Genomic DNA, 23963 nt, shown 5'->3' with positions numbered 1-23963 from the left:
TGCAAATCCTACACCTTTACCAAGACAGCAAGAATAAAGTTCTACCATAGAGGCTTTATTACAATAAATTCTTGCTAATCAAACTAACCATGATGAAGAGATGAGAGAGATGAAAGCAAGGCTGGAACAAATGCAAACACATAATAGGATGCTGGACAATCATATTGCACAACAAGCAAGCTCTTCAGGTACCAAATCAATGGGAAGACTTCCTAGTCAGATAGAAAATCCAAAGGAGTAGTGTCATGCCATCACACTGAGGAGTGGTAAAATAATGCATAATGAGAAGAGTGAAAAAGTTGAGAAGAGAGAAAATGAGAAATATGTTAAAGGAGATGAAAAACAAGAGAGTGAAAAAGAGAGTGCAGGAAAAGGTAAAGAGGAGGTTGAAGAGAAAGAAGAGAAATACATACCTCCAAAGCCTTACAAGCCACGGCTTCCCTTTCCACAGAGATTTCAAAAAGCAAAGCTTGATAAGCAATTTGGGAAGTTTTTAGAGGTTTTGAAGAAGCTATATATAAATGTGCCTTTTATTGATGCTCTTTCCCAAATGCCTTCTTATGCTAAGTTTCTGAAAGAAATTCTCTCAACTTAAAGATTATGAAACTGTAGCCTTAACTGAGGAATGCAGTGCTATCCTCCAAAGCTCAAGGATCCAGGGAGTTTTTCAATTCCATGCCACATTGGAGAATCATATTCTATAAAAGCTTTATGTGATTTAGGGGCTAGTGTAAGCCTTATGCCCCTCTCTATCTATGAGAAGCTCAATATGGGAGATCTTAAGCCAATCCACATTTCTCTTCAATTGGCAGACATATCAATTAAATATCTAGGAGGGATCTTGGAGAATGTACCACTGAAGGTTGGAAAATTCTATATCCCAGTTGACTTTGTCATTTTGGACATGGAAGAGGATTCTCATATGCCAATCATTTTGGGGAGGCCTTTCCTAGCTACAGCTGGTGCTTTGATTGACGTGAAAGGTGAAAAGCTTACTCTTAGAGTCGGAGAGGATCAATTAGTCTTCAACATTGGCAATGACAAGAAGAAGCAACATGAAGATGTAGACTCTTATTTGAGAATTGATATAGTTAATGAGTTAGCAAAAGAGCACTTTAGAAACAGTTATCTAAAGGCTTCTCTTAAAAGTTATCTTGTCCATGAAGGGACTATCAATGATGAAAATCCAAAAGTGGCTGCATTTGCATAATATTTGAAGACTAATCCACCTTGTCATATGGCACCAATCTTTCAACTTGAGCAAGTGGAGAAAAGTGAGGTCAAGCAACCATCTCTCATGTAACACCCCTATTTGCATAGCCTGGTATATTTCACTATTCCGGTGACCGGTGTCTGTCTTAATAATTAAGGGGATTAGAACCACATCTAAGACAACTAGATAAGCCCTGAACACAAATAATTAGTAATTGTCAATTAGTTAAGTATAAATAAGAAAAACAAAACATAAGAAGTTAAACGAGCCGAGAGTCACAGCGATGGGTGACCTTCTTGGGAAGGACTGCGAGGTCGATTTAAACTCAAATTTCGAATCGTAAAATGTGACGCCGCTGTCCTTAGGACTACTGTGAACACAGTGGAAAAGAGAAAATCACAGAAAAGAATGGTTAAGCGAGTCAAATAATTAGGTCAAGACTCCGGAAGAAATATCGGATTATTTGCAAACCGAATCAAATTGGCCAGAGGCAAATTGGTCAATTCATCCCTAGAGGTGACTCCTGACCTAACCATCCAATAAAATCAGAGAAACGAAAATTTAGGAAAATTAAATTAAATTAAAGAAGAATAGAAAAATAGAAGAAATAGAAAAAAAAGAAGAAAAGAAAATTTGAATTGATTACATCATCAATATTACATATGCATGATGCAATAAAGGAAAATTTTAATTAATTAAATTTGACTAAGTCAAAAAGCCAAATAAATACATAAAAAAAAAATGGTCTTCCTCTCTTATGCCGTCCCTCACTTCTCTCTCTCTCACTTTGTTTTTCTTTTCCACCATGAAAGCTCCCTTCAAGCATCCATAAACCCTTATTCTAGCCATAAATACCATAGTCCCCTTAATTAAACCTTGTCTTTGAGTCTTGAAAAGAAGATTGGAGCAAGAAAGAAAAGGAAAAATTGAAGAAATAAAGACTTGGAAAATCCAACAAAAAGGTTAGTGATGAATTTTCCAATTTCCTCTTTATATTCATGCTTAGGCAATTAAACTAAGTTAGAAAGTGTTGAAAATTGAAACAAACTGACAAGGTAAGGAACCATAGAAAATTTGGTCAGCTATGAGTGGTTAGGGTTTGGTGTGCTTTGCCCTAATTGAATATGAATTCTAAGGTTAGTGAAGTTATATGTATGTTTAGAGTATTGAAATTGCATGAATTGAAACAATTGTATCATTAGGGTTCATAGCACCTAGGGTTTTGGGAGGAAAAATGTAAGAATTTGTTAAATGATGTGTTTGACCTTGTTGGAGTTGGGAAATGGTCATTTGTGACCAATTGAGGTATGTTGGAATTGTTAGAATTAAGTTTAAATTCGGAGTGATTAGGGTCATGCTTCCCTTTCAGGGACCAAAATTGAAAATTTACAAGCCCAATTGGTGTGAGGCCAATTGAGAATGAAACTAGACACAAAATGACACATTTTTCATTTAGAAATCATGCCCAAAAAGTGACCAAAATCTAGTGAACAAATTGACCAAATCCAGACTTAGGCAATCTAACTTGTATAAAAATGACCAAATGAATAGTGTTTGTTCATTTGGCTATAACTTGGGCTAGGCAGGTCTAAATGACCTGAAATTTTACCAGTAGAAAGTTGAGATATAGACCTAAAACTTTCATGAAGAACACAAATCCAAATTATGCCCTTAACCAAGTCATTTAGCCACCCAAATTGGTGACCTAAAACTGCTAGAACCAGAATTTGCCCAGAAATCTGGGTTAAGTCCAATCCAGCAGCTATGATTCAAATGGCTATAACATGAGCTAAAAAACTCCAATTGGAGTGATTCAAAAAGGAGAATAAAGTTAAGACAATAGGGAACATTTTCTATGAAGAAAATTTTGCCAAATTCTAATAGTAAAATGACTAATGGAACAGTGTAACATAAGACACCAAAACAGAACATTTGCAAATTTACCTAAAAGACTTAAGTTTTGACAAAACAAACAAAATCAAAAAAATTGGTGACCAAAATGTGGTATGTGAGTATAGTTGGAATTTCCATACCTATTAAACCTTAGAAAGTCAACAAATTGACTTGAATAGTATCATGAATAGTAACCCGAAAATACAAAATTTAAAGAATGCCAATTTAGTATATTAAAGCTAGGTATTAGTGTATTTGAATTTATTTTTGGATTTATAATGAGTTATGATACTAAAACACTGTGAAACTATGTGTTTCAGTGAAAAAGAATACCGGGAAAGACCCGAGGGATCGAGTTAAGGCCAAGAGGCTACTCGCTTAAGGTTTATGCACAACATCAATATGCTTTAAAATTCATTTACAAAGTGCATGAAATGTGTATTATGCATTTGCTTTGAATTGTTGAAAGTTTATTTGTGTATGTTTGAAATGGCAATAAATGTTTAGTAAATTATTAAGATAAGTTTTGAAACCACAGTGTCATGACCATATATTTGAACACCTCACTAGCATGACTAGTGGGGGAAATCAGTTTCGAATTTTGATTCCTTCTCTGGCTGAAGTGTTGAGATGTGTGCTAGTAGAAGAAGAAAAAGAATGGGTTCCCATATATTTGAGCTAGCTAGCCTTGTGTTGTGACTTCTCCTTAGCCTCTGGCTACTGAGAGGATATTTTTTTCGAATGGCATGATATAACTGTGTGTTTTTATGAAATTTGTTTTGAGACTTTTAAAATAAAATTGTTTGAACTAAAATCATGTAAATCATGTTTTGTATTGATATCGCATGTGTCACACCTTACCCCTCTGTAAGGCATAACATGATCCTGTAGAATACCTAATGAACTACCGAACTTCACCTACCGATAATTCATTAAGTACACTACAAGGAATTTTAAAACTATTTTCTTACATTTTGAAAGTGGTGAGCAATTTGGTATGAATTAAAATCATTTATTCAAAGCTTAAATACTAGTAAAAATTTTGTCCATTTTAATTTTACCGCAAATTTTATAAAAATTTTGACAGAGTTTTGTTTGTATTTGGAGAAAATAGTTCTTCAAATACCTGAGAAAAACACTTCCAAAAATTTTTCACAACTCCCAACCACCAAATAATTTCAAGTCAACTCAAAATTCTCAAAACAAACTCTTTCATATCATTCCATCAATATTGTATGCACAAATTAAATTTACAGATACACAATCCAAAAATAAAATTATTACAATTTCTTATACAAACTGCTCACTTTACATTGATACTTATGACATTACAGTATTTACATCAAAATAATTACAAGGGTATAAAACAATACCCATACAAAAATGATCAAGAGTTCTTGTCAATCCCGCAGCTCACTTTACTGCTTTCTCTTTGCTCTTATCTGCGACAGCAAAATAAGCTATTGCTGAGTATAAAAATACTTAGTGGTGCACAATTAAAATTTAAAATATAGTACATAGATCATTCATTTCCAAAACACAGTTCAAATATTTCTCAATCACATTTCACAAATTATCAAAGCTCATAATAACACAATTTAGTCAAATAATTTAAGAAACACAGTGTTGCTAATTCATACACAACTTAAGCCATGACACAAAATTTCCGATCAATGCCGTGTTGTACAACACGACAAAGCAATCTATAACCCCACTAATCGAATTCAATGAGGGAGGTGGCTAGCTAGCTAATGAGTACTCATCCGATCTACAACCTCAACTGGTAAACCAGAGAGGGAGGAAAATAATCGATCTCACCCCATAAATGGAGGAGCAATAATAAGATACTGTCATGCTAAGTGTGAATCAAAAATCAATTCAAATATTTTAGTCAAATAATTCATGAGAAATCCAATAAATTTTCAAAGTCACAATTTCATTCACAAGATGGCAACACAATTCATAATTAATTTCAAATTTTCATAAATCACACTAAATCAATTTTTCAATCACAAAAGGCTCAAATAAGGTTTATTGTGCACAAACCTGACGTGAGTCGCCTCTAGGCCTTGACTCAGTCTCTCAGAGCTTCCAAGTCTTTTTCAAATAAAACACACAGTTTCACAGTGTTTCAGTACCATAACTTAGCATAAACCCAAAAATAAATTTAACTTCACTTTTACCTAGCTCTAATGTGCTAAACTCGACGTTCTTGAAATTTTTGTATTTCGGGTTACTATTCATTACACTATTCAAGTCCAATTGTTGACTTTCTAAGGCTTAATAGGTATGGGAATTCCAACTTCACCCACATACCACATTTTGGTCACCAAACTTGTTGGTTTTGGTCATTTTCTCAACACTTAAGTCTTTTAGGCAAAATTGTCAATTTTCAGTTTTTGGTGTCTCAGTTGCACTGTTCTATTGGTCATTTTACTGTTGGAATTTGGTAAAACTTCCTTCCTAGAAAATGTTCCTTATTGTCTTAAGTTTATTCTCCTCTTTGAATCACTCCAATTGGAGTTTTGTAGCTCAAGTTATAGCCAAAATACAGTTACTATTCATGCTGCAGATTTTTGTTCTGGCAGATTATTGATTCCAATTTCGTTCAGCAATTTGATCAAGTTAGGTCCATAATTTAGTCTAACTTTCTTCATATGAAATCTTCTACTATGCCTTAGGTTTCCATCGGTTCAAGAATCACCTAAATCGGAGTTTCCTAGAGAGAGTTATAGCCATTGAAACTTTACTATTCATATAGTAAATCTGCAGTCCTGCAGATTCAGTGATCCAACTTTGATCAGTAATTTGATTGGGTTAATGGCATAATTTGGGTTAATGTTCCTCACGAAAGTTTTAGGTCTATATCTCATCTAACCCTTGGTAAAATTTCGGGTCATTTTGACGGCCTAGCTCGAGTTATTACCAAATGAACATAACAAATACTATTCATTTGGTCAGTTTGTGTAGGGCAGCCTGCAATTTTTCAACTTTAGTCAATTTGTTCACTAGGTTTTAGTCATTTTTTGAGCATGCTTCCTAAATGAAAATTGTGTCATTTAGTGCCTATTTTGATCCCTAATTGGTCCCATACCAATTGGACTTGTAAAATTCCACTTTTGATCCCTCAAAGTTGACTTTTGGTCATGGTGCGTACCCAATCCGAATTTGGCTTTGATTCAAACACTTCTAACACACTTAATTAGGTCACAAATGGCCATTTCTTTCCTTAAACTATGTCAAAGATATCATTTAGCACTTCTTCACATTTTTGGTCCCTAAACCCTAATGTTCTAAACCCTAATTCATGTCATTTGTTGCATTTAGCTAATTAAACACTTATAAACATGCTCCCTTAACTCAATTAAGCTTCCTAACATGATTAGCTCAAACAAATTTATACTTTGTCCAACCAAACCCTAGCTGTCCAAAATTCTATATAATCACTCAACAAATTTTCTTTCCATTTTAAGTTTATTTTTAGCAATGTAAGAATCAAACTCAAATTATCAAATTTGATTACTAACCTTTTATGTAGAATTTCTTTTTCTTCAAAACTTCTTCCTTTCTCTTTCTTTTTGTTTTCAAGCTCCTTCCCAAGTGACTAGAACAAGTTTTTGTGAAGAAAGTATGGAAGGATTTGAGGTTTAATGGTGGTTTCAAAGCTTGAAGCAAGCTTTAATAGAGGTTTGCAATAGTGAGGGAGAGAGAGAGATGGGAGACGTCCACAAGAAGAAGAAGGACTTTTTACTTTTTTTTTTTCTTTCCTTTTGTTTTGTTTTTATCCTTATGGAAGACCTAAAAATCTAAATAAGTAAATAAATTAATTTTATTCTTTATGGCATCATGCATGAAGTCATGCATGATGTCATCACCTTTTGACTTTTCCATTTTCTTCTTTTTTTATTTTTTTTCTCTATTAGTTCTTTAATTTAATTCTCGATTCCAAAATTTTCTTTTCTCTGATTTTATTTGACAGTTAGGTCAGGAGTCAGCTCTCGGGGTCAATTGACCAAATTACCCATCGCCGGTTCAACCCGATTTGCAAATAATTCAGTATTTCTTCCGGTTCCCTGACCTACTTATTTAATTGACTTAACAGTTCTTTTTCATGATTTTCTTTTTTCCACTGTGTTCCTAATGGTCCTAAGGACCGCAGAGTCACATTTTACGGTTTGAAATTTGAGTTTAAAATGACTGCGCATTCGTTCCTGAGACGGTCACCCATCGCTGTGACTCTCGGCTCATTTAACTTCTTATGTTCTATTTTTCTTATTTATACTTAACTAATTGGCAATTACTAATTATTTGTATTTATGGCTTCTCTAGTTGTCTTAAGTGTGGTTCTAATCCCCTTAATTGTCCGGACCGACACCGGTCACCAGAACAGTGAAATATACCAGGCTATACAAATAGGGGTGTTACAATTCTCTCCCCCTTAAATAAATTTCATCTCAAAATTTTACCTGGTATTAATCTCTGAACAGCTGTGGGTGTTGTCTCCTCATGTCCTCCTCTCGTTCCCAAGTAGCCTCCTGGCCCGAATGATGGTTCCACAACACTTTTACCAACGGTATCTGCTTATTCCGTAGTTGCTTTACCTCATAAGTCAGAATCTTTATGGGTTCTTCCTCATATGTGAGGTCTGGATTTATTTCAATTTCTTTCACTGGTAGTACATGAGATGGGTCTGATCGATACCACCTCAACATAGACATATGGAAGACATTATGTATCTTCTCCAACTCTGGAGGTAGTGCCAACCGATATGCCAAAGGACCCACTCTTTCCAGAACCTCATATGGTCCAATGAAGCGAGGACTCAGTTTCCCCTTTTTGCAGAATCTCATAATTCTCTTCCAAGGAGAAACTTTTAGGAAAACTTTCTCACCCACTGCATGCTCAATATCCCTTCTCTTCAAATCAATGTAGGACTTTTGACGGTCTGATGCAGTCTTAAGTCAATCTCTGATCACTCTGATTTTCTCTTCAGTTTGTTGAACAATTTTAGGTCCAATCATCTTTCTTTCACCCACGTCATCCCCAACACAACGGGGTTCTACATTTTCTGCCATACAAAGCTTCATATGGAGGCATCCCAATGCTTGATTGGTAGCTGTTGTTGTAAGCAAACTTAATCAAAGGCAAGTGTGTATCCCAACTGCCCTCAAATTCAATCACACAAGCCCGTAGCATGTCTTCCAAGATCTGAATGACCCTCTCAGACTGGCCATCTGTCTGTGGGTGGAATGCAGTACTGAAGTTCAATCTAGTTCTTAGGGCTCTTTGAAGACTACCCCAGAATCTAGAAGTGAACCTAGGATCTTTGTCTGATACAATGGATACTGGCACTCCATGCAGTCTCACAATTTCATCGATGTACAACCTGGCCAATCTGTCTAAACTGTAGTCCATTCGGACTGGCAAAAAATGAGCAGACTTGGTTAGTCTATCAATAATGACCCATACTGCATCATGACTCTTCTGTGTCCTCGAAAGTCCCATCACAAAATCCATAGTTATTCTCTCCCATTTCCATTCTGGCATTGGTAGTGGATGTAATAACCTAGTTGGTACTTGATGCTCTGCCTTTACTTGCTGACAAGTTAGGCATTTGGATACAAACTCTGCTACATCCCTTTTTAAACCCATTCACTAGTAATGCTCCTTTAGCCCTCTATACATTTTTGTACCACCAGGGTGCATGGCAAAAGGAGACTCATGTGCTTCCTTCAAAATAATCTGTCTCAAATCAACATCATTAGGAACACATATTCTACCCTGGTGTAGCAGTAGACCATCATCTCTGATTGAAAACTCTGGTTTCTTGCCCTGTCTGACTTCTTCCAACAGCTTCTGATACTTTTCATCATTCTGAGCAGCCATTCTGATCTGATCAATTAACACTGGCTGTACATGCCAGGCAACTATTGTTTGTCCATCATCATTAATCTCTAAGCTGGCATGTAATGATCTTAACTCATGTACCAAAGACAGAGGAGTAACCCATAGACTTGCCATAGTCTTGCGACTTAGGCGTCAGCCACAACATTAGCTTTCCCTGGCTGATAGTCTATCAGACAATCGTAGTCTTTTATCAACTCTAACCATCTCCTCTGTCTCAAATTCAACTCTTTCTGGGTGCCCAAATACTTCAAACTCTTATGATCAGTGTAGATGTAGCACTTCTCCCCATACAAATAATGTCTCCAGATCTTAAGGGCAAACACAATGGCTGTAAGCTCCAAGTCATATGTCAGATAATTCCTCTCATGCGGTTTTAGCTGGCAAGATGCGTAGGCAATGACATTTCGATCTTGCATTAATACACAGCCTAACCCATTATGAGAAGCATTACTATAAACTGTGTATTCTTTACCCAGTGTAGGTAAAGTCAAGACTGGAGCCTCAGTCAAACATATCTTCAATTCATCAAAACTCTGTTGGCATTTATCCGTCCACTGAAATTTCACATCTTTTCTAAGCAGCTTGGTCAATGGAGATGCCAACATGGAGAATCCCTTCACAAATCTACAGTAGTATCCAGCTAAACCCAGAAAACTGCGAATCTCTGTGATATTTCTGGGTGGCTTCCAATTAAGGACAGCTTCTATCTTGCTAGGATCTACCGTAATACCCTTTGCTGATACTATGTGCCCCAAAAAGGATATCTCCTTCAGCCAAAATTCACATTTCGACAATTTGGCATATAGCTGTTTCTCCCTCAAAGTCTGTAGTATAATCCTCAGATGTCTATCATGCTCTTCTGTATTCCTCGAATAGGCCAATATGTCATCAATAAATACCACAACAAACTGGTCGAGGTATGGTCTGAAGATAGTGTTCATCAGATCCATAAAAGCAGTCGGAGCATTAGTTAACCCAAATGGCATGACCAAGAACTCATAATGGCCATAGCGGGTTCTAAAGGCAGTTTTAGAAATACTCTACTCTTGTACTTTTAGCTGATAGCAACCTGATCTCAGGTCAATTTTGGAGAACACAGCTGCACCCCTCAACTGATCAAACAAGTCATCAATACGGGGCAATGGATATCTATTCTTTATTGTCACCTTATTCAACTGCCGATAGTCAATGCATAACCGGAGAGTGCCACCCTTCTTCTTTACAAACAACACTGGCGCTCCCCAAGGTGACACACTAGGGTGGATGAAGCCCTTGTCAAGCAACTCTTGCAACTGTACTTTCAACTCTTTCAATTCTGCAAGTGCTATTCTATATGGCTTTATGGAGATTGGGTCCACACCAGGCATAACATCAATCTCAAACTGTACTTCTCTTTCTGGAGGTAATCCTGGCAATTCATCAGGAAATACATCCGGAAAGTCACATACCGTAGGGATGTCCCTCAATGCTGGACTATCCACTTGGGTGTCTATCACATGTGCCAAGTACGCTTCACACCCTTTCCTAATCATTTTTCTGGCCAGTGCAGCTGAAATGATGTTTGAAGGTAATAACTGCCTCTCCCCATGTATTACTACATCACCATACTGAGGAAGACCAAAAGTGACTATCTTCAGTCTACAATCAATCATCGCATGATGCCTGGCTAACCAATCCATGCCCAAGATAATGTCATAATCTATGAAGGGCATTTCAATCAAATCAGACAAAAAAGTGTGTCCTTGGATCACCAAAGGACAGTCCCTATATAGCCTATTTACCCTGACCTCTTGACCTAATGGACTGGTTACTAGCTCATCATAGTCCATTGGTACACACTGAATAGCAGTAGAACACATCACACTAGCACTAACATACGAATGTGTGGAGCCAGGATCAAATAACACATGTACATCTTGGTCAAGGATGGAGAAAATACCAGCTACTACGTTTGATGTTTTAGCTTACTCCCTCTGATGCATGGTATACACTCTGACTGGTGCGCCACTGGATACTGGCTGGTTAATAGTGCTTTGACTCCCAGGAGTATTAACAGGACCCCTACCTCTGCCTCTACCTCTGCCTCTACCTCTACCAGTTGGCTGTGATCCTCTAGGTGCAGAGACTTGGGCTGATCCTTTAGATGTAGCAGAAGGTCCAGACTAGCATGGACTAGTACAATCCTTAGCGAAATGTCCGCTCCCTCCACAGTTAAAACATGCACCGGTGACCTTGAAACAAACCCCACCATGAGTTCTATCACTAGTTTCACACTGTCGTACTGATAGAGCTCCTCGGGATACTTGCTGGGTCTGCTGACTAGACCGGGGTGGTCTTTGGCTAGAGAATCTGCCTCTGCCAGATCTACGGGAGCTAAATCCCCTAAACTATTTCCTCTTTCCAGAACCACTCTCAGATGCTTGTCCCGTAGTCTTTTCAGTCTTCTCTTTCTCTTGTGTACCCTTCTTCACTGCCCCTTCTGATTCTATTCTTTCCAATTCTAGGGCCTGTGAGATCAACTCAGAGAAATTCTAATGTCGGAAGCCCACGACTTGCATTCTCAAATTCGGCCTTAACCCGGACTCAAACCTCTTACATCTATCTCTGGGGGTGGAGACTAAGCTTCCGGCGTAGTGGCTCAGTCGAGAGAAGTCTCTCTCATATTCTGCTATGGTTCTGTCCCCTTGTTTTAAACTCAGGAATTCTTGTAACTTCATATCCACATATGCATCGGGAACCCACTTCTGTCGAAACTCCCTCAAAAAGTCTGACCAGGTCAACACAGGTGGCTCAACCATGCTGTGGGGGATGGTCTTCCACCATTCATATGCATCCCCTTGGAGAAGAGATACTAAATATTCAAATTTTAATTCTTCAGTACACTGCAGCTTTCTAAAAACCCGTTCCATTCTTTCCAACCACTATTCTGCCTCTAGTGGATCCATAGTGCCTTTAAACTCGGTGGCCTGAAATTTCATCAATTTTTCATATTGTCGAGCTGAGGGCTGTGGTTGTGCTACAGGTGCTTGCATCTGAGCTTGGGGTGGCACATTTCCGGCTATTTGCTGGAAAAATGCAGCCATCTATTGTGCAAACTAAGCAGGGAACTGCAGTGCTGGAGTAGGAGCTGGAGTGGCTGACCCACTCATGTTCTAGAGTGCTGGGGCTTCTCCTTGAACCTTAACCTCAACAGATTGTTCCACGGAATGATCTCCTTCTTCCATTCTGTTTTCTCAAAATTTCTACTTCTTGAGATCAAACACAAGGAGGTTGACCTCCTTTAGTGCATATTCATGATGTAAATATGTCATATGTATCAATTAAAGACACTTGAGCAGTTGTACTTATCAAAGAAATATTCACATGCATAGTCAAAATTTATTGCAAAACCAGGCTCTGATACCTGTCGACACCATATTTTGGCCGATCCCTAAAATCAATAAACTTTGAAACCGATTCCCAGCACTGAGTCTCCCTTTGCCAGCCAATCACATTTCCGATCTCTCCTCAAAAGGAATTGAATCAATTCTAAGTTCCCATATCATTTAAAGCCTCACCGATCTCTCAAACCAATTGTCAAGTCTCCTGACCAGTCAATTACATTTCCGATCTCTCTTGTCAAACAAAATTGAACCAACATTAGGCCTTCATGCCACCAGTCTTATTGCCGATCTCCCTTTTAAAAGTTTGGGGATAATCGTCTGATAAAGTTAAGGTTCCAATCCGGTTTAAGGATGATTCCGATCTTAAGTGTTCAAATCAAGTTTTCAATTTTAATCAAGTCCCATTTGGCGTTTTCTGATCTCTTTCTTACAATGTTTTCTGACCTCTTACACTTAGATTAATAATCACATTTAGCTATTGTCCTAATATGTTCAGACAATCAAGTGCTTATGCAACTTAGATACTTTCTGATCTCATCCAAGCATTGAACAAAAAAGAACTTCATTTCATTTAAAATTAAAATTTATACAAGTCATTCGGCTGGAGGATCACCCCCAGCCTGTTCTACATTTTGTTCACACCCTCTATCACCTTCGGCCTCCTCCTCGCTATCCTCTTCGTCCTGGGGAGCCAGGTCCACCATCCAAGAGAAGTCCTCCTCGGGATAACGCTTCCTGAGCTCGGCCAAGAGATCCCCATGAGCGTTCACATAGGCACCGGCCTCCCTTGTCACTGCCTCTTCTTCTTTTGCTTTAAGCTCCTCAGTGAGGCGAGCGACTTCAGCAGCTCGGAGCTCCCGAACCTCTTTAAGAACATGATCCTGCTCGGCCAGCTTATCCTCGTAGAATTTCATCCGCCCCTCAATTTCAGATATGTAGTTTTGAGTAGACGAAAGTTGAGATCGGAGGGAAGCAGCTTCTTGACCCACCTTATAGACCTCCTGCCTCAAGCGGTGAGCCTTCTCTCGGATAATGTGTTAGTTCACCAAACTCTCCACGCTCAGGCTCATAGTTTGGGTCAGGATATCATTGAGGTTGTTCGGGGTTAGCCTATCCTGATCCTCCTGAAGGCAGATGGGGGACCCCAAGACCTTAGCAAAGCCCGGATTCTCTAGAACCGTGCGGTTCTTCTCCAGCGAGTGGATTAAGATTTGAGCGCCGAGGGAAAGGGTCCTCACAGGTGGTTGGGAAGGACCCCCTTCCGCGCTTGAAGCAACCGGAGGAGGTGGTGGCGACTCTTCTTGATGAGGAGGGGACCGGACCACTTCTATGTCAGGGATCGGCGGTCTCGAGGGTTGAGACGAGCCTCCTTGCATTTCCCCGGGATCATGCCTGGGCGTCTGAAGGGCCTCGGTCCGCTTCATCTCCCGCACTTTTCGGGAGACCTCTCTTTTCCGCTTCCGGCTTTCCTTGGAAGCCTCGCCGCTCGCCATACCTGCACAAAGAAAAGGTTAGTGAGATCGCTAAGGCCCAAAGATCAGAGATATAGAAAGTACCGAGGCTGAGGTTAGAGAGCTGAAGCCCACGTTCTTCGCCAGTAATCAACTCTATTGTCCAATGATGCAGTTCGGCCGTCACTGCATCTAAACAAGAGAACTTCTGCCGGGTCGCCTGATCTTTCAGTTCCATCACCATTAGGCCTTCTTCCCTATTCAGGGTGATGCACTTCGGAATTAACGAGCCCTGATGCAGCCAGCTGCGTGGGAAACCGTCAAAGTCGTTCAGAATTTTGCTCCTCAGAATAAAGAAGCGATTCTTCCAATTCTTCAGGGAGGAGGGCAGATTGGTAAAAATCCTACAATGTGGCTTCGCCTGGAAGAACCAATACTCGTCGTCCTTTCGACGAGTTAGCCTATGTAGTTCGGCGAACACCTTAGCTGTAGGACTGAGTCCTTTGGCTCGGAAAAGGCCTCTGAAGGCTACTAGGATTCGCCATGAGTTCGGGTGAACTTGGGCTATGCACACTTGGTGAAATTTTAGAACTTTCTTGAAGAAGTCGTTGAGAGGGAACCGCAGCCCGGTTTTTAATTGCTCTTCGTATACCATGATCATATCATTCTCTTCGAAGAAGTGATCGGCTCGAAGATCGCCATGACACTTAATGAGTTCGTATGAATCGGGTTGAATGTTATACTCTTGGCTAAATGATTGCAGGTCAGTTTCTTGAAGAATTGATGGCAGCTCGTCCATGGGGAGGTTTTCTCTCCCTGAAGAATGTGTTTGCCTCGAGGGTGCTGCTTGACTGCGGGCTGAAATAGAAGTCCTAGGAGGTTCAGGTCGCCTGCTCAGTCCGATCACTTCTACCTCATCTGACGACCATGAAATCTGAACGGAAGGGGGGCTTGCCGCTCTCTGACCCTCAGCGCCGCTCATTTTCAAAAAAGAAGAGAAAATTTAAACTAAAAAAGGATCAAAACCCTTACCGGAGTGTGATCGGTGTCGGAAGAACTTGAAGAAAACGAGAGGATTTTGGAATCACTCGCGAGAGGCTGAAAATGACATAAGGGAGAAACTGGCAAACCCATCCCCTATTTATACCCGTCTGAGCATTTAATACTCACGGTGTCCCAATCGGCGCATCGGTTAGCAGGATTTGTCAGTTTTTTCTGACACGTCTCACGAATATTCCGGAAATTCCATAATTGAATAAGGAGAGATCGGCTGGTTAAAAGACCAGCAGATTAAGGTGGTTGTTTGGAACTACATATCAGTTAAAGGTTATTCAGTTAAGAATCGGATCAAATGAACACATCAGAGATCGGAAAATAACCAATGCAATAACAATAAAATGATAATTGACAAAACAAAGTTTTATTTACAAAAGGTCAAATTACATCATTTGGGATCTCCAGAGATCGGGTTACATTAAAGGTCAAATTACATCATTTGGGCGATCTCCAGAGATCGGGTCACAGTAAAAGTCGAATTACATCATTTGGGCGATCTCTAGAGATCGGCAGTACACCCCATCTAATAAAGACCTATGTCAAAGCCTAGTCTCGTGGCTGAATCAAAAGATATGTTAGACCAGCCATCGACATCGGACAGATGTACAGCTCAGATGGGGGGATTATGACTCTCATGAGGATGAGAGAGGTCGTCATCAATGTTATCGCTCGGAACCGAGCCGCTGTCGGGACACCCAATGTGGTGAGAAGCCAAATGAACTTCGGAGGACAGTCACCAAAGATCGGAGGGAAATTAGAAGTCTTCTCGCCCGAAATCGGTTCGCCGATTACATCGGTCGACCTATTCGAGGTCAACACTATCGATATTCTCGATCTGGGTTGGTAAATTAGTCCGGTTCTCCAACTGTCATCAAATATGGCCATAATGATTTTTTGATCACCGGGGTCGAAAATTATCAGTCGGTGAACAAGGTGAACAGCCGGGAAAAGATCAAAAGCAGCTATCATGGCCGGGATTGTTACCTGAGCAGCTAGAACAGGAAAAGTGAGAGAGAAAGAGAAAAATGAAATGCGCAAGGACTTCCGTCGAGGGTAGATATAGAGAAGGTCTGAGCATTTATTGCTAGCAGAAAATGAAGCGGACGCCTCGGAAATCAAAGGAATAAATGCTTTGACTGAGCTGGACCAGATAAAGGAGACTATAGAAAGAGAGAGATCGGGAGAGCGGCCCGGCATGAGAGTTCAGAAAAAGAGCATGTTGGAAAGATCGGAAGGGAGGGGAGGTCAAAAAACAAAGAGAATAAGACAACTTCCGCTAACTGTCGTCATAATCAGAGCCGAGGTAGTTAAAGCGTTATGCATTTAAATCTCCACCGCACGCCTCGAATCGCCCACATTCTCGACAGTGCGAGTATGTCATGACAGTGCTGTACATCCCAATCTCCACCGTTGATCTTACTTGTAAGGACAAGTCCAGAGCCCTTGGATCAAAGAACAAGACAACAAGACCGGCGTTCTTTATTCTCAACCTTTGGATCGCCCTTGACAAGAAAATTCTGAGCTGTCAGATTAGAAAGGAGAAAGGACAAATATGCAGAAAAGGATCTCGGTTGTTCGTTTTGATTCTCTTTAATTCCCAACCATCAGATCGTGTCCTTTAAAATCCAAACCTTCCATTTCCCTCAAAGGGAATCCTGACCCTTCATTAGGAACATCCGTTCCCTATAAATACCTGCATGAAAACTATTGATGGGAAACGAAGAAAAAGGGTGGTGATTATAGTGGAAAGGCTCTGAAAATTAATTCAATTTTGCTACTATGCTATTTTTAAGCTAGAAAGACTTTAGAAACCAGTTTTCTAAAGTATTTTCTTTGAAGAAGTGTTGGACACTGGAACTCTTGATTTTTAGTTTGTTCATTGCTCTGTGATACGCTTTCTTAAGTTTCAGTTCTGTTTTCACCACCTTCATATCCACTTTTATTTTCTGGGCTCAATCTCATTCATTATCATTCCGATTCGATTATATGCTAACTGGGCATTCTTCATTTCAAAGCAAGCATTAGTCCCCAGACTATTAACCCGAAACTCTGCAACATTCGTGACTCCATAGTTAGTTCAATAGATTCAACTTCCTGCAGGTGAGTGTCTGAACCGTTGCCTTATCTAGTGTTTACTTTTATTTTCTTTTTACGCTCGTAATTTTCGTTAAAGTTTGTTTTATGTTAGAAGGTCCCACGTGGGTGGTTAGTCTCGAGTTTATCTTTGATATCAATTCATGTTATTTATTTGTTCTTGGTCTTTTATTATCTCCTAACGTAAGTGTTCTGTTTACGGGTAACATACAGGTAGTTCGATAAAACGTTGGTAGCAGTGTCTTAACATAAGAGTTTTTTTTTTAAACGTTCGAATAATAAATCAAAGAGTTATGAAGTCTAACCACTATACTAGCTCAAGAATATGACTGGGTAAAGGTGGGGGAGGTCAAAGTAAAATTGAGTTTCGGAATAGTAAATGAAATAGAGCAAATGTTGCCTGCCGAAAGGTATTGGTAAGGCGATCACATGGGAGGTCGGTAAAATTCAGTCTGGTATCCCCTATCTAGTCACGAGATACCAATGGGTTAAAAAAAGCCTTATTCAGATCCCTGGCATCTTTGAATGCCAAAACCCTTAGTCTTAGGCTCTTATGATGTGAAGATGTAATCAGATTTCTAGAGGTCGAAAAAGTCCTTATCCGACTCCCATTCAAGTAAAAGAGATCGGAGGAGGGTTCTTATCCGATTCTCAGCCAAAACTTTAATAAACATTTAAAAGAGATCGAAGGAGAGTTCTTATCCGATTCTCAACCAAAATTTTAATAAATACTTAAAAGAGATCGGAGGAGAGTTCTTATCCGATTCTCAACCAAAAAACTTTAATAAACATTTAAAAGAGATCGGGGGAGAGTTCTTATCCGATTCTCAACCAAAATTTTAATAAATACTTAAAAGAGATCGAAGGAGAGTTCTTATCCGATTCTCAAATCAAATTTTAACAAATATGCAAAATAACCCCTTAAACAAAACTGATACGCAACAGTAACTCACTAAGGGTCGTCTCATTTATTTATGTATCTGGGTAACCCGAATTAGTGAAAAATCAAATATTCCCTTTTACCAAAAGGATTAACATCTCCGTTCGAACCTCCTAACTATTGATTTTAATTTATAAAGAGCTTAAAGTTAAATCTGCTCACTCTCATTGAGGGACGAGGTGGGGTGCCTAACACCTTCCCCACCCGTTTACGGACCCCGAACCTAGAATCTCTGTTTTTGAAGTGGTTTCATTTTAATGTATTTTCACAAATGGTTTTCTTTAATTTCCCTCAAAATTAAAGTGGCGACTCTTCACTCTTTCCCACTTCGGTGAGTGTTCGTCCAGGCGACCACAAAACACCTTGCGACAATACCACTAAAACATGTCACACCTTACCCCTTTGTAAGGCATAACATGATCCAGTAGAATACCTAATAAACTACCGAACTTCACCTATCGATAATTCATTAAGTACACTACAAGGGATTTTAAAACTATTTTCTTACATTTTGAAAGTGGTGAGCAATTTGGTATGAATTAAAATCATTTATTCAAAGCTTAAATACTAGTAAAAATTGTCCATTTTAATTTTTTCGCAAATTTTATTATAAAAATTTTGACAGAGTTTCGTTTGTATTTGGGTATTTGGAGAAAACAGTTCTTCAAATACCTGAGAAAAACACTTCCAAAAATTTTTCATAACTCCCAACCACCAAATAATTTCAAGTCAACTCAAAATTCTCAAAACAAACTCATTCATATCATTCCATCAATATTGTATGCACACATTAAATTTACAGATATACAATCCAAAATTAAAATTATTACAATTTTTTATACAACTGCTCACTTTACATTGATACTTATGACATTACAGTATTTACATCAAAATAATTACAAGGGTATAAAACAATACCCGTACAAAAATCATCAAGAGTTCTTATCAATCCTGCAGCTCACTCTGCTGCTTTCTCTTTGCTCTTATCTGCGATAGCAAAATAAGCTATCGTTGAGAATAAAAATACTCAGTGGTGCACAATTAAAATTTAAAATATAGTACATAAATCATTCATTGCCAAAACACAATTTAAATATTTCTCAATCACATTTCACAAATTATCAAAGCTCATAATAACACAATTTAGTCAAATAATTTAAGAAACACAGTGTTGCCAATTCATACACAATGTAACACCCTAGGCAAATCCCACATCGACAAAACACGGGAGAGATGCTGCATTTATAAGTTGGTGGTTCGTAACCCCTATTGACGTGTTTTAAAACCGTGAGGGTTTCGGCCCAGAGCGGACAATATCACTAGTGGGCCGGGCCATTACATTTGTGGTATCAGAGCCGCTCCGCGTGCAAACTTGAACGATGGTGGGGCAAACCTCAGCGAGGACGCTGAGTCCCATAAGGGGGGTGGATTGTAACACCCTAGGCAAATCCCACATCGACAAAACACGGGAGAGATGCTGGATTTATAAGTTGGTGGTTCGTAACCCCTATTGACGCGTTTTAAAACCGTGAGGGTTTCGGCCCAGAGCGGACAATATCACTAGTGGGCCGGGCCATTACATTTGAGGGTTACGAACCACCAACTTATAAACCCAGCATCTCTCCCGTGTTTTGTCGATGTGGGATTTGCCTAGGGTGTTACAATCCACCCCCCTTATGGGACTCAAGGCCTCGCCGAGGTTTGCCCCACCATCGCTCAAGGTTGCACGCGAGCGCTCGATACCACAAATGTAATGGCCCGGCCCACTAGTGATATTATCCGCTCTGGGCTGAAGCCCTCACGGTTTTAAAACGCGTCACTAGGGGTTACGAACCACCAACTTATAAACCCAGCATCTCTCCCGTGTTTTGTTGATGTGGGATTTGCCTAGGGTGTTACACACAACTTAAGTCATGACACAAAATTTTCGATCAATGCCGTGTTGTACACCATGACAAAGCAATCTATAACCCCACTAATTGAAATCAATGAGGGAGGTGGCTAGCTAGCTAATGAGTACTCATCCGATCTACAACCTCAACTGGTAAACCAGAGAGGAGGAAAATAATCGATCTCACCCCATAAATGGAGGAGGAATAATAAGATATTGTCATGCTAAGTGTGAATCAAAAATCAATTCAAACATTTTATTCAAATAATTCATGAGAAATCCAATAAATTTTCAAAGTCACAATTTCATTCACAAGATGGCAACACAATTCATAATTAATTTCAAATTTTCATAAATCACACTAAATCAAATTTTCAATCACAAAAGGCTCAAATAAGGTTTATTGTGCACAAACCTGACGTGAGTCGCCTCAAGGCCTTGACTCAGTCTCTCAGAGCTTCCAAGTCTTTTTCAGCTGAAACACACAGTTTCACAGTGTTTCAGTACCATAACTTAGCATAAACCCAAAAATAAATTTAACTTCACTTTTACCTAGCTCTAATGTGCTAAACTCGACGTTCTTGAAATTTTTGTGTTTCGGGTTACTATTCACTACACTATTCAAGTCAAATTATTGACTTTCTAAGGCTTAATAGGTATAGGAATTCCAACTTCACCCACATACCACATTTTAGTCACCAAACTTGTTGGTTTTGATCATTTTCTCAACACTTAAGTCTTTTAGGCAAAATTGTCAATTTTCGGTATTTGGTGTCTCAGTTGCACTATTCCATTGATCATTTTACTATTAGAATTTGGTAAAACTTCCTTCATAGAAAATGTTCCTTATTGTCTTAAGTTTATTTTCCTCTTTGAATCACTCCAATTGGAGTTTTGTAGCTCAAGTTATAGCCAAAATACAGTTACTATTCATGCTACAGATTTTTGTTCTGGCAGATTATTGATTCTTTTGATCAAGTTAGGTCCATAATTTAGTCTAATTTTCTTCATATGAAATGTTCTACTATGCCTTAGGTTTCCATCGGTTCAAGAATCACCTAAATCAGAGTTTCCCAAAGGGAGTTATAGCCATTGAAACTTTACTGTTCATATGGTAAGTCTGCAGTCCTGCAGATTCAGTGATCCAACTTTGCTCAGTAATTTGATTGGGTTAATGGGATAATTTGGGTTTGTGTTCTTCATGAAAGTTTTAGGTCTATATCTCATCTACTCTTAGTAAAATTTCAAGTCATTTTGACTTGCCTAGCTCGAGTTATGACCAAATGAACAGAACAAACACTGTTCATTTGGTCAGTTTGTGCAGGGCAGCCTGTAATTTTTCAAATTTAGTCAATTTGTTTACTAGGTTTTAGTCACTTTTTGGACATACTTCCTAAATGAAAATTGTGTCATTTAGTGCCTATTTTGATCCCTAATTGGTCCCATACCAATTGGACTTGTAAAATTCCATTTTTGGTCCCTCAAAGTTGACTTTTGGTCATGGTGCATACCCAATCCGAATTTGGCTTTGATTCAAACACTTCTAACACACTTAATTAGGTCACAAATGGCCATTTCTTTCCTTAAACTATGTCAAAGACATCATTTAGTACTTCTTCACATTTTTGGTCCCTAAACCCTAATGTTCAAAACCCTAATTCATGTCATTTGTTGCATTTAGCTAATTAAACACTTATAAACATGCTCCCTTAACTAAATTAAGCTTCCTAACATGATTAGCTCAAACAAATTTATACCTTGTCCAACCAAACCCTAGCTGTCCAAAATTCTATATAATCCCTCAACAAATTTTCTTTCCATTTTAAGTTTATTTACAAGCTCAATAAGTTAGAAATGTAAGAATCAAACTCAAATTACCAAATTTGATTACTAACCTTTTATGTAGAATTTCTTTTTCTTCAAAACTTCTTCCTTTTTTTTTCTTTTCTTTTTGTTGTCAAGCTCCTTCCCAAGTGACTAGAACAAGTTTTTGTGAAGCAAGTATGGAAGGATTTGAGGTTTAATGGTGGTTTCAAAGCTTGAAGCAAGCTTTAATGGAGGTTTGCAATGGCGAGGGAGAGAGAGATGGGAGAAGTCCACAAGAAGAAGAAGAAGGACTTTTTACTTTTTTTTTTTTCTTTCCTTTTGTTTTTTTTTTATCCTTATGGAAGACCCAAAAATCTAAATAAGTAAATAAATTAATTTTATTCTTTATGGCATCATGCATGAGGTCATGCATGATGTCATCACCTTTTGACATTTCCATTTTCATCTTTTTTTTTATTTTTTTTTCTATTAGTTCTTTAATTTAATTCTCGATTTCAAAATTTTCTTTTCTCTAATTTTATTTTACAGTTAGGTCAGGAGTCAGCTCTCGGGGTCAATTGACCAAATTGCCCCTCGCCGGTTCAATCCGGTTTGCAAATAATTCAGTATTTCTTCTGGTTCCCTGACCTAATTATTTGACTGACTTAACAGTTCTTTTTTGTGATTTTCTTTTTTTCACTGTGTTCTTAATGGTCCTAAGGACCGCAGTGTCACATTTTACGGTTCGAAATTTGAGTTTAAAATGACTGCGCAGTCGTTCCCGAGACGGTAACCCATCGCTGTGACTTTTGGCTCATTTAACTTCTTATGTTCTGTTTTTCTTATTTATACTTAACTAATTGGCAATTACTAATTATTTGTATTTATGGCTTCTCTAGTTGTCTTAAGTGTGGTTCTAATCCCCTTAATTATCCGGACCGACACCGGTCATCGGAACAGTGAAATATACTAGGCCATACAAATAGGGGTGTTACAGCATGTTCAATTCAATTTTTGAATAAATATGTTTTAAATTCCGCATAAAGATTATTTTAGTATGTTGTGCACCATTGAGTCCTAGTACTCAGCGATAGCTGTTATTGCTGTCGCAGATATAGAGACTAGAGGAGCAGCAGAGTGAGCTGCTGAGGATTATGGAGCGACCTACCCTGAAGTTCTATCGGGTATATTTTATACCCTGATTGTAAAAACTGTTTTGATGTATGTAACGGTATGGACATGTAAAATTGGTTATGAGCAGTTGTATAAAGTTGCATTAAGCTTGTAATAAATTTTGGTTTGATTTGGATTTTTCCTAATGTAAATTTTTATAATGATGTATATAAGTTGTTTTATCTTTAATGAAATATGAATGGAAGTATTTTGTTTTAATTTGAATGAAATTGATTAATAGTATTTTAATGATTGTTGAATTTTGAAAATTGAGAAATGATGTTGAATTTGGTTGTGATGGTTGTGGAAATTGATGAAGTTGTTGAGATAAAGTATTGGAAATGTTTTTTTACAGGTATTTGAAGAATTGTTTTCTCAAAATACAGACGGCACTCTGCCAAAATTTTTATAAATTTGCAGAAAAATAAAATGGGATAAAATTTTAACTAGTTTACAAAATCTAAATAAATATTTTAATACCTATTAGAAAATGCTCACTACTTATAAAAGTAAGAAAATTATTTTAAAATCCCTTGTAGGGTACTTAATGAGTTATCGGTAGGTGAAATTCGATAGTTCATTTAGGTATTCTACGGGATCATGTTATGCCTTACAGAGGGGTAAGGTGTGACATCTAAAAGAAAAAGATGCACCAAAGGTTGTCAAGAAAGAAATGGTTAGATTTTTAGACAAAGCAACAAGGATCTTCTCATGTGATGGAAAGAAAATGAAGTATAGATTCATTAAAGCACCTATTGGAAATAGAGGTAATAAATTCCAATTCCAGCCACCATAAAACATGACAAGGGTCAAGCTAAGGACCATAAATTAGCACTCTTGGGAGGCACCCCAAGTTTCTTTATTCTATTTTTATTAAGTCTATTCTATTTGCATTATTTTTGTTTTGTTTTAAATATCCCTCAAATTCAATTTTGACATTGTTGAATTTTTCCTTTTATAGATGCATTTTAAAGGACTAGAGGCTATTGCACTGTTGAGAAGTTATTCTTACTTGATATTTTAATTGTCTGCTTCCCCAAAACTAATTTGTTTTAGTTGCCTTTGTTGCAGATTCTTTTAGCTTGTGCAAAGAAGATTTTGTGTGTTGATTCTACAGCATATGCCGTTAGCTATTTCTTATTGGCTGAGGTTGGGT

General features: G+C 38.2%; 1 protein-coding gene across 1 annotated transcript in view; it reads right to left on the bottom strand.

The window, feature by feature from the left end:
- Positions 1–23963, bottom strand: part of LOC110647206 (WAT1-related protein At5g07050) — a 60890-nt gene that overhangs the window by 12885 nt on the left and 24042 nt on the right. The gene's annotated exons all lie outside the window — the stretch shown is intronic.

The sequence above is a fragment of the Hevea brasiliensis genome, chromosome 8 (genome assembly GCF_030052815.1).
Source record: "Hevea brasiliensis isolate MT/VB/25A 57/8 chromosome 8, ASM3005281v1, whole genome shotgun sequence".
Classification (NCBI taxonomy): domain Eukaryota; kingdom Viridiplantae; phylum Streptophyta; class Magnoliopsida; order Malpighiales; family Euphorbiaceae; genus Hevea; species Hevea brasiliensis.
Note: the sequence above shows the minus strand (reverse complement) of the source record. Positions and strands in the feature narration are given on the sequence as shown.